The following is a 10,881-nucleotide window of genomic DNA, read 5'->3' as shown; positions in this document are numbered from 1 at the left end:
TTATTCCATGGCCTTCAGCTACTCGGAGCCAGGCCAGGGGCCAGTGGAGCGGCCGAGAAACAAGCGCGGGCTCTGCCAGCACTTGAGCTCATAAATGAACTCAGCTCACAGCTGCATCTCCGAGCTGCTTATGTTCCCCTGCTTAATGTCAACCTTGTTTCCCCTTCCAGCAGCATGGAACTTTTGTGTGTGCACAGATAAAACCAGTGAGTGGTCGATAGCTCCTAAGGGGACAGAAATATTCCCGAGCGCTGGAGGGTCATGTTCACCAGAACGGCCAAAAACAGAGAAAGGAAACTTAGTGAAAAGCTGAATGACCTCACCCACTTTCTTCCTGCAGAATTCCTGGGAGACAGTAGGCTCTGAAAATCACTTATCAAAACCAGACGTCAGAGAAATAGCCAAGGCATACCCCAGAATTCCTGCGGGAGGACACAAAAGTTCACGCATTTCTCAGACAGCTGAGGTGGATGTCGGCTGCCCTGCTGGGGAGGAGCCCTTCACGTCCTGCAGTGAAACACCTTCCATCCATACGGGAGGGGGGTTTTACCTCCTGCACAGGAAAACATGGAGACTGATCCCACCAGCAGCAAGTGACACAAAAAGAGCCTGGAGTCGCTCTCTTCGCTTATTCCAGTGTGTCAGTGACGCCAAACACGAGCTGACACCAGGGGGTTGTTGGAGGCAGCACAATCCTCCTTTGACGTACCAGCAGCTGCACCATGCTTTGATGTCTCCACAAAACTCTGTGTTTATCAGAACCTTCTCTAATGGTGAAATTTTACTGCCTCCCTGGTACCATCAGCCCCTTGATTCCTTCCCTGCATCCCGTGAGACGATTTTTAAGTTCGTCAGTGCTTTCAGAGCTGCTGCTTAGAAGTGGAAGCCACTGTGATTCATGCAAAGGTACTTCGTTTTCCGAACCAGTTGTACTTTTCCTTTCATGTTTTTGCTGGTTGCTAGGTGTTCTGGGGGTTTTATTTACCCCGTCCCTTTGGGTGCTGCAGTGTGAACAGTAATTCCGTGTGCCCGGTGGTGTCAGCTCATGATAAATGAGAGCCATTGTCGCTTCCGTAGGAAACAATGACAGCCAAGAGGGACAATTTGCTGCAGTCCACAGGAATGCAAAAATAATATGTCACTGCTCTCCACAGCTAATGAAGACAAACCCTCTGAGCAAGCTCTTTTGAGGGAGAAGAGAATGCTTTTGCCTAAGATTTAAGTCTACTTTTTTTTTCTCATATTGGGGTACGTTAAGTAAGAAAACAGCAAATTTACTCAGGATTTCCCCCCCAGACTAAGAGAAAATAGTTGTTCAAGAGGCTGAAGGACAAGTTTTATTAATATATTTCCAGTATATTTCCCGGTACTGTCCACTGGTCTTCCCAATAGATTGTCTCCCGTATTCTTGTTTTTTTAACTCAAAAACACCCCCCTGTACAACATGCTGTGATAATTGTTCATTTCCTCTTGCACACTTTCTCTGGGTAGGTTTTTTAACATAAAGTGGCAGCAGCTCAGCATTATATTTAATCAGATACTTACATAACCCACACAGATCCCCAAAGTGCATTAATTTACTGGGAAGTTTTGCAAAGTCCAGTTTTAGACAAGATGCCTCAAAAGAACAAAATGCCTAAATTAAAATCGATGGGAGACCAAGTTCACAAGATGGAGAGGGTGTTGCCATCACATGTAGTGCCTTTTCAGTGTCATGAGTGCCTGGATCATCTTCACCAACCAACTCTGAGGCACCACACCGGGATTCCCTGTGCTCGGAGCTGTTCGATGACTTCTCTCTGTCAGATCTTTTTATTTTCATTGAGTGTCAGTAAAATCAATTCATTGGTTATTGTGTTTAGTGAGAAATCAGTGCCATTTAGTGTGAACCTGTTATATAATACATTTCTGTATCCTGAGGAGTTTTAGGAAATAAGTGTAATATAAAAGAGATGAGTCTTGTTTTACATCTCTTTTTCAATCAGAGATTTTGTGAGCCCAAGGCTAAAAATCGTGTGGTAAAATCTTTGAAATGTGGCAACATTTTAGGACTTTTGATAGCGGATACTAAACTCAGAAGTTCCCAGTATGTGCAGTTGAGTCTTCAGAGCGTTCACTGGCTTTTTGTGACATTTAGATGCATTGTTAGGAACTCAGGCACGAGGAGTTTCCTCAGGAGCTGTGCTACCAGCGTGTCTGGCTCATTCATCTGCCAGCTAAAAAATCCTGTGAGGCAGCAACAGGAGGATGAAAGCACTGGTTACGTTGTCACAGGTCAGCAGCCCGGCCTACAGCCGCCCAAACAGGCACAGTGGAGAGGTGCCAACAAGACAGACCCTGCTGCCCTTGGCTGCTGATGTGGATCAGAGCAGAGCAACTGCCCAGAGCAGGCTGTGCCTGAACTTGCAGCCCTGAGAGGGTGTTTCACTGGAGCAGACTCCACAATCCTGCCCTGGAAGCATCCTTGCACCGGCTAGGAATCTCTGTCCTGGTTTAGGTGATGGGAACAGCAGAATCACAGAATGATTTGGCTTGGCAGAGACCAACCCCTTGCCATGGGCACCTTCCACTATCCCAGGTTGCTCCAAGCCCCATCCAGCCTGGCCTTGGACACTTCCAGGGATCCAGGGGCAGCCACAGCTTCTCTGGGTAACCTGTGCCAGGGCCTCGCCACTCCCACAGGGAAGGATCTTGCATTGAACTCAGTTTACTACTGCTTCAGCTGATCATAAAATGGCAAAACTTGTGGCTGAGGCTTCTGGCAGCTCCTGGCTGCATTGTTTGCTCTGTAACACACTCATCCTTCCCAGGCAGGTCTTGTCAATGGAATGTCCATGTTTTTTGAATATAAATATGAGAGGAACTTCAGGGAACATAGATTTATTTATTTTTCTGTCCTTAGAGAGGTGATTCGGGATGGTGGGTAGGGATCAGCTGGACAGACACGCGTGCCTGTTGTCCAGAGCTCAGTCACCAGGAATTCCTTTGGGATCTGTGCTGCTCAGTGTGTCTGGGTCGTGTGTCTGTCATTCTGTGATGTGAGTTACCAATCTGTTTGCACACCTGGACAGGCAGAGTTATGTGAAAAGAAAGCTGGGAGATTCCACAGTGTGCAGGAAACCCCAGTCTAGACAAGCTGAAGGTGGTTCATTATTCAAGGCTGCTGCATTTCTGCTGTGGAATGAAGACAGCAAGTGATTAGCCTTGTTATTATCTCCATAGCACTGATTTAACAGAACTTGTGAGATTTAATCTATCTGGGCGAGCTGGTGAATTTTAGGAACCCCTCACAATTAATCAGCAGCTGTAATTGCAATGTGCAGCCTAAGACTTTGTGTTGCTCTCAGCTGACTGAGACACAGGGATGTGTCTGCTTCCAGTCCAGTGGCAAGTTCATAAATTCCATCCTTCCATAATGCAGGAATTCAGCCAAAATAGCTGCAATATGTGATATTATGGCTTATCACCAGCTTCCAGAGCCAGTCCCAGGCTCGAAATGGTGTCCTGCCCAGACTTTGGGTCACCAAACTGCAGTGCTGAGGCTGCAATTGCAAGGTGTGGGGGCCGTTCCTTGCATCCCATAGAGGAATTTCACATCTCCTCTCTGCAGGACTGCTCGTGAAGGGCAGTGAAGCAGCCTGAGATGGCCCCACTGGAGCATCACACAGTGCTGTCATTTTCCATGGCAACTGGAGCAGGAATAGCCTCACATTCCCGTGGCATGTGCCATGATCTATGTGCATGGTGGCAGCTGATGCTCAGCACCTTTAGTAAAGCAGCAGCCACTGTGGGGAACAGAACACACTTGAAAATCGAAATAACTTGTAAGGTACTAAGAAGTCTATTCCAGTCAATCTTTAGTTCTAGGGTGGGGCTGGAGTGAATGAAAGTGCTGCCAGCAGCAGTTGGATCCGGCCGGGTGGCGGCACTTTGTGTTCCAATTGTCTCCGAGGGCCGTGGCTTTCAGCGAGACCCAAGTTAATGAAACTGCAGCGTCAGTGGCTCCAGCCTAACAAAAGGAGTGGAGCCCCAGTTGAACACACATTCCCCCTCCGCAGTAAGTAATGGGGGCAGGACAAAACTGCAGTCTTTGGAAAAGGCCCCAGCCCCGCCGTTGCGTTTCTTTGGCACAGATCAGCAGGGATTAAGCTGTGACCCATGGAAGTTCCTACTAGAACTCCTCTGTGAATACAACTGCTGTCACTGCACATGACAGGGGAAGTGGTTTGTGCAACCACAGAGTGTCTGTGAAACACTGTGGTCAGACCAGGGCTGAAAGTGAGGAATATCTGATATGAAGTGAGTAAACCCCAGACACAGTGACCAAAAGGGTTGAAATTTGCTCTAGGGAATCATCCTGTAGAGTAAGTGCTGGTGTCCTGATCACTGTCCTGACCAAGATTTTATTTAAATGTAACAGTAAGTAAGCAGAGATTCACTGGGAGCTCGGCAGGTGGTCTAGAACCCCTTCATAGTACAGCTCAGGGCAATTGTGCCTGAAGTCTTCTCTCTGCCTCCAATCTCCCTCCAACTCTCCTCAAAAAGAACATTTTTCAGTGTGAAACCTATTTGCCAGTATTTGAGAGGAGATGTGAGAGCAATGGGATCATTAAAAAGTCCTAATCTGAATTTGTAGATGCTAAGAAGCAGTGAAGGTACATGGGGAAGGTGAGCATTGCACACAGGTTTGGCACTGATCTCTTTCCCTGCTCCTTCCTCCCTGGAGCAGACTGCCTGGAAACAGCTCTGGACAGTGGAATGTCTCTGAAGATGGGGAGTGCAACAGACTGGGCTCAGCTGCTCGAGAATTATTCTTGTGAGAGAACAATACAGAGAAGACACTAAAACATTTATTCACTGCAAATGCCAATTAAACATTAATAAAATGCCAAGGTAGAACGTGGGCAATCCGAGCAGTGTTTATTCTGCTGCTGAGTATCCAAATCAATCTAAAAAAGAACCTTCTCCCACAGTGTTTTATTGGGAACTTGTGGACTTGTTCATTTTTAAACCTAAGAATTGGAGTAATCCCAGCCATACAAAATTACAGAAAAATACCTTTGTTTAAATAATTAATAGTGAATGATTTTCTAATGCTTTTTACATACTTGGGGTGCTTTGCTGAGCTATAAACCTTTTTCATGGAGCAATTGCTACTCCTGTCACTGAAATGGGTCAATACACCGTAGATTTACATGATTTTATAGTAACCTTTCATATAAGCATTGCAAAGGCAACATATCCTGGCAGCGTCACCGTGATCTGTATCTCTAGGCAGAGGCTTTTCAAGATTTGGTTCTCCTTATCAGAAAGAGAGGAAGGAATTTGCTAGAACAGAATGATGGGCTTTAGGCATTCAGGTGGGACTGGGGAGATCGCTGATCCCTGCCTCTCAGCTCCCCAGCCACAGGGTGACAGGGAGCCAGGCAGTTTTTAGGAGCATCAGCACTTCCTCTGTAAGGACGCTGCTTTCCTCCTTTGTAGGAATCCTTAAAGCTTCTCATGAATTTAAGGCACCACGCTAACTGTGGCAATATTATGGCCAGCCATAATATTTAATTAGCTGTCCTGGGAGTCTGCCGGTGTGGTGAAATGTCATGCAGAGCCCAAATCCAGTCTCAGGGAGAGTCTCTGAAGCTGGCAACGCTAAGACACTGCCTTCCCATCTCCTAGGTGACAGGGGCTTGTGTCACTAATTGGTCCCTGAGCCTGCGGCACCCGGGATGACGCGATGGGGCTGGAGCACAGCAATTACAGCTGAAGGGATTTGGTAGAGAATTCGGTGAGAGCGAATGTTGGGCGTGTACACAAGGGATTTAATGTGTGTTTGTTCACGCAGACCTGTTGTCTAGCGAGTTACTCCGAAGAGGAGCCTTAGGCTGCAGGATTAATGTAAGAACCATACCGGGTAAATGATGTCTTTTCTGTGACCAAATCACAGGTACAAAACAAATGTTTTGGTGAAGCCCAAACTGCTTAGTTTGTGTGCAGCTTGCTCACACATGCCTGCAACTTTACATGCTGGAGAATGCATCCTTTTGAGGAGGTATTTGCCATCTATCCCACGAATTGCTTTGCTGCTGTCTTGGTAGCAAATTATAATTGTGAGTCAGATAATTGAGCTTGAAAAACAGTTTAATCCTATTACAGCACACTTTTTTTGTTTTTCTTTCAATAATGCTGGTTCATGCACTACTCCCAGATATTAAGAAACAAGTTGTAAGAAGTCTGTCTCCTCTAAATAAGGCGTGGACCCACAGCAGATACACAAGCATTACATTCTGCAGTCCTTGTCCCTGGGACTCCCAGTTCTCTTCACCTGTGCCTTGGTTCATCACCATTTTCATTATCATCATGCAGATAGTTTGCTAAAATATTTGGGTGTGATTTTCCCTCATACACTTAATTTGTAGCAAACACCTGGATTAGAAGCAGCAGGTACCAATAAACCAGTGCATTGTCTTCTCCGTGTGAGACAATGTGTTCAGAAAGAGAGCAACAGCCCTCATTTGGTTAATGAGGCAGAACTATTATTAGTAGTAATATTAGTAGTAACAGTAGTATTACTATGTTAACATAATAGCAGTAGCAATAATAACAATTATAACGAAGCAGCTGGCCTTTCAAGAAATGTCTGGGCATGGAGAATTTTTCGAGTGAGAAGCCCTCTGCCTTTAGGGTTGTGGCACAGGGCTCTGCTGTGAATGACCTCGCAGTCCTGCTTGTTGGCTCTGGAGGAACAAGTTTGTGAGCTCATTATTCCATAGCAAAACTCTCCTTAGTACCTGTGACTGTTTTCTGCTTGCAGAAGTTGGCTGCTCTCCAGCACTGCTGCTCTCCTGTTCTGAGTGACCTTCAAAGGAGCAGCAGTCGAAGTTGGATTGTTCTGGGACAAAGGCTTGTTCCCATGGCCCGGGACTTGGTGTCCATGGGACACTCAGCCTCTCACTGACCTCACTTCCTCCACCTTCCCAGGGGTTTTATAAGCATAACCCAGCAGCAGGGACAATCTGTGACAGGACAGCCAAATCTGCTGTTGTAACCACCACCACCACATTCCGTAGTCCTGTGCTGAAACAGGGACATGCAGGTAATGGATATTTTATTCCAGTACTTTGTGCGCATGGAGCAATATATTTCCCTACGTATGTGTCAGAGCTCAAAAGGAGGATCCATTTTTAATGAGCTACACCATGCATAGCTAATGCAGAAGCTTAATTTTAGACACAGATTTTGGTTTTATCTGTTAGGGAACATTGTAAACCCCTGTGGTGAGTTAGGGTGACACAAGGAGGGTGCTGTTCAGTGGTGCCTTGGAACCACCAGGTAAGAGGCACAGGTGAAGGTGGTCCTGCAGGTGCCTCAGTCCCAGCCTGTGGATATTGCCAAGCACAGCTGGTACATACATAATGTAACAGTCTGTTCCAGCTGACCCATTCCAGAGCCTCTTAAAGGCTCAGTTCCCTGTAGGCAAGGTCTAAAAATAAATCATCTGAGAGGGGTACTAGCTCAGCTAATTAGCCAAGGAGCAGAGTACTCACTGCTGCACTGATAACAGTGTCTGGCTGCCTGGTTCCAGTGCCTGGCACTGCCCACAGGGGTCGGGAAGATCCTGCCCAAAGGTGAACTCCGCTGTGCAGCTGCTGTGCTGAAATGAGAAGCTCTCCAGCTTGGGATCCAAGCTCTTTGGCCAAATCCTCAATCCTTAGTGTTCTGATGGTAGAAAGCTTGCATGAAGCTGGCATGGGGTCCATTTCACTGAAGATCTGTGACCCAAGTCCTGACCTGCCTGTGCAATAATCTAAGTCTGCCATGATCCCATTGCTGTCAGTGCACCCCACAATGATCTGGGCTACAATTAGAAGAGGTCAAACTCTCAGTCAGAGCAGACAGAGAGGCAGAAATGCAATAAGAGGAATTTTTCCTAGCTTCACTTTCTGTTATATCCCACTTCTTTACCTGTTCTACTCACTGCAAAGTGACAGTTCTTCTTCCATGCTCTGTACTGCCAATTTGGGGTCTAACATAAACTTCTCTTTCTCCTAGTTCTGTTTTGGTTTTAATCTTTTTATTATTATTTTTCAGCAGTCAAGGAGAATTGTCAAGTACTACATTTATGCTGATTGGAAGTGGCAGAGCAGTACCACCAAGGCCTTTGTGCCCCAGGAAATCACTGAGGTCCTTTATGGCTGCTGAGCATATTCATCTAGAAGCACCTTTTTGCAATGTTCTCCCTCCCCTGCCAGTTGTTTATTCATGCATCGACAATGAGGAGCACTTGAAGGTGAGCTTACTCTTGCACTTGTAGTATATTAAAATTAAAGAGCTGTGCTTCCAAGAACTGCACTCTCCTTCCCCAAACAGAAAAAGAAAAGCCAGACCTGAGCAAAGTGCACCAGGAGATATGATATGAACGTCGTTCAGCTCCCGTAATTAAATACAGAGATCCACAGGATCAAAGGGCACCTGCGTAAGTGAAAAGAAAAGCCTGTATGCAATGGATCCATCTCTGGAGCAGCTTCTTATGGATTAGAATGATGTGAAGCCTTATCAGTCAAAGCAAAGGTGAATACAGCTGGGATTTAACTGTTTTGGGCAGAGTGCACTTCTGGTTTGAATTCAACATAAAAGCTGAACCAGACTGTCACCAGTGAAATGGGGAGGTAGCTGTCCTGGACCTGAAAGGAAATGACTGTCAGTGTCAGTGAGAGTCTTTTTGTTCACAGCAAGTGACACTGGGGTGGAGTTGTGTCCCCAGGATGTGTGTCTGAGCCAGGCAGGAGAACCTCTGGATGCTCCTGGCACAGTGCAGCAGGGAGGCAAGCCCGGGAGGGGAATGCTGGAGGGGCAGGGGCAGGCACAGCCGGTGGTGAATCGGGAACTCTGGGCAGCAGTGGAGCCAATTCAAGCGGGAGTGACACGTGCAGGGGATGACAGCACATTCCTTGAAGTGCTGGGGCAGAGACACTGAGAAAACCCAAACCTGGAACAGGTGGGAGTGACTCACGTGGAATTTGTGGAACACATGGAACAGCTGAAGCTGTTTGGACTTTTGCAGAGTTGGTCCAATTTAGCATGAGCCATTTTCCAGGACACCAGTGAGAGCATCTCTGCTTGCCCAAGGAGTGTTTTTCATTGCAGGAAGGGGTTGTTCCCTCTCTTGAGATTCCCACAATGCCAGCCCGAGTTCGAGGCACTCCAGCATCCGTGAGGGTAAGGCAGGGCTCTTGAGCATCGTGGAGAACAGGATCTGAGGCCGATGAGCAGAGTTTAGAGGAACAGCACACACTTGACTTTGTTATTATAAATTATCCCACATCCTTCCTACCATACCGGTTGGAGCCATCCCGATACATCTGCAGGGTAAACACATGTCCATAAGAATCGAGTGCTTCTGCCCTGCTCTGTTAAGCCCTCCACTGGTTCAGAAGTCACTGGGGGTAAGTAATAGCTCCTGGAGCCAGGCGAGATGATTGTATCCTCATTTCCATTTCAATGTCTGCACTGCTCTTCCAGTTCACAGCTCTTCCGTGGCAGTGTTGATGATACCTGGGGACCGGGAACAAAGCAGGGATCTGAAGGCGTAGGTCTGTGTGCTGAGCTCTTTCTGCAGCAATTAAAAAATCACATCACTTTGAATGACATGGGACCCTTGAAAACCTTCTCTTCAGAGCTGTGAAACTTCAGAGGAGCTCAGCACTGCCAGTCCTGCTGTCTTGCCCTGCTCTCCAATTTCCATGTACACTTTATTACTTGGAATAAAACATGTGTGTGCAGTGTCTCCATGGTCCAGCCTCTGGTGCTACTGCAGAGGAGGCTCTGACTTGACCAGAGTGTGAATAGTCTGGTAGATTTGTGATGAATCTCAGTCTTAATAATATCAGAACACATATATAGATACATATAATATCAGTTAGTAATGAGCAGAGATTCCCATGGAAGGAGTGGGAATGCTAAGACTGGCAAAATTTTATGGAATTGAGATGATAAATTGATCACTAGGGATTGCTGCTAACTTAAAGCAAATTATTTTCAACACTTGGCTAGGCCTTTGCTAGGCTTAAAGGAGCTGTGTGTTATGATGTCCCGACATCCATAACCCTCAAAGCCTAAGGAGCAGTGGTGCTCTCTCTGATGAGTGAGGGCTCATTTCATCCCTGGATGTGCTGCAGAGCCTGTGCTGCCGTGGGACTCCCTCTAGAACTCAGAGCAGAAACCCTGCAGATGCTTAACATGCAGATTTCTCTGTGATGACAGGACATCTTAGTGCAATTAGTTTGAAGGGACTAAGGGGGACTTGGGAGGCTCCAAGCAGTCAGGAAAAGGACAGAGAAAATAGGGTGTGGAGACCTCTTAACCATTTTCTCAGTGTTTGGTGCGTGACTGTGGCTGATTTATTGTGCCTGAACTGAAGTGGAAGGTGGAAGACCTCAGAGCTTTGCATGCCAGGTCAGAGTCACAGATACATCCGGGACCACAGAGGACATCCACGTTGTGTGAGCCCAGGCCTTGTTCCGACATTAATTTGGAATCACAAAGCCTGTTTTCAATTGCTAGGCTGCTCTTCTCCCAACTTTGCTGTTCCTTAGCATAGCCAGAGCTATTTTTTGCTCAATGGGCTCCCTGGGGGTTAAATATAATTTGCACTCCTGTCTTTCTGTTACTGTAAGAATAACTCAGCCTGCTCCCATAGACAATCCCTGGGTATTAACTGCAGGTTTATTAGCTTGCTCAGAAGTGTTCCTGGTTCACACAGCTGAGCTGTGACCTCAGGAGAAGATAAATAAATGTTCCCATCCTGGGAACATCAGTGATGGACTTTCAGGCTTAGCAATCCATTTACATTGCTTCTCTCCAGAAGAGGAAAGGCTGGGATTTTGG

At 46.7% G+C, this 10,881-nt stretch overlaps 1 long non-coding RNA gene across 1 annotated transcript; it reads left to right on the top strand.

Annotated features, from left to right (window-relative positions):
• Positions 1-332: 332 nt before the first annotated feature.
• LOC116441668 lies at positions 333-9,812 on the top strand. Its single transcript, XR_004239212.1, has 3 exons — positions 333-906; positions 8,086-8,284; positions 8,365-9,812. It is a non-coding gene; the product is annotated as an uncharacterized LOC116441668 (long non-coding RNA).
• Positions 9,813-10,881: the final 1,069 nt, after the last annotated feature.

Source organism: Corvus moneduloides, chromosome 3 (genome assembly GCF_009650955.1).
Source record: "Corvus moneduloides isolate bCorMon1 chromosome 3, bCorMon1.pri, whole genome shotgun sequence".
In the NCBI taxonomy this organism is placed as follows: Eukaryota; Metazoa; Chordata; class Aves; order Passeriformes; family Corvidae; genus Corvus; species Corvus moneduloides.
This window is presented reverse-complemented; position numbering and strand designations above follow the sequence as displayed.